Source organism: Buceros rhinoceros, unplaced genomic scaffold, assembly GCF_000710305.1.
Source record: "Buceros rhinoceros silvestris isolate BGI_N320 unplaced genomic scaffold, ASM71030v1 scaffold23761, whole genome shotgun sequence".
NCBI classification, from domain to species: Eukaryota; Metazoa; Chordata; class Aves; order Bucerotiformes; family Bucerotidae; genus Buceros; species Buceros rhinoceros.
Genome location: NW_010392861.1, coordinates 5,964 through 6,495, shown reverse-complemented (window position 1 = coordinate 6,495; position 532 = coordinate 5,964). Strand labels below are relative to the sequence as shown.

Here is a 532-nt window from a genome sequence, read left to right as displayed (position 1 = left end):
CCCCCACAGCCCACCTCACCCCTCCACAGGCTCCACAACCGGCAGGAAAGTCGCAATTATCCGCGGTACAAAACATCCCCTGCCGCTGAGCCGCGGAAAAGTCTTTTGGCCGCAGAGCTCCAGGGCTGGGAGCATCCGAGGCGCGGGGGCCTCGGACCCACGCTGCTCCTGCGGCCACTGCCCCATCCTGACAGGCAGCACAACATTGCCAAGCCGGGAGGGACTTCTCGGTTAAAAACACCCCCGCAAGGTCACGCAGCTCACCCGAGGCCATCCCCAGAGCGGGGGCAAGCGGGGCTGCCCAGATCGATGAGCGGGCAACTGGTGTTTCAGCCCAGAGCGCCCCCCCCCGCCAGCCCAACCATACCCGTAGCTCCAGGAAGCCCCAGCCTACGTGTTGTAGAAAGCGAGTTTATGCTTCAAAGGGGTTTTGGGGAGAGCTGGTCCAGAGACTGCCAGAGACCGTGTGGCAGGCCTGGAAATGAGCGTTCCCCAAATACTGCACTACTGCTTGCTCAAATCCACGCCACTG

At 62.8% G+C, this 532-nt stretch overlaps 1 protein-coding gene across 1 annotated transcript in view; it reads right to left on the bottom strand.

The window, feature by feature from the left end:
- The window catches only part of LOC104500934 (regulator of G-protein signaling 3-like), a gene marked incomplete at its 3' end in the record, with an annotated part of 26,160 nt that overhangs the window by 20,191 nt on the left and 5,437 nt on the right, over positions 1-532 (bottom strand). The window lies entirely within an intron of this gene.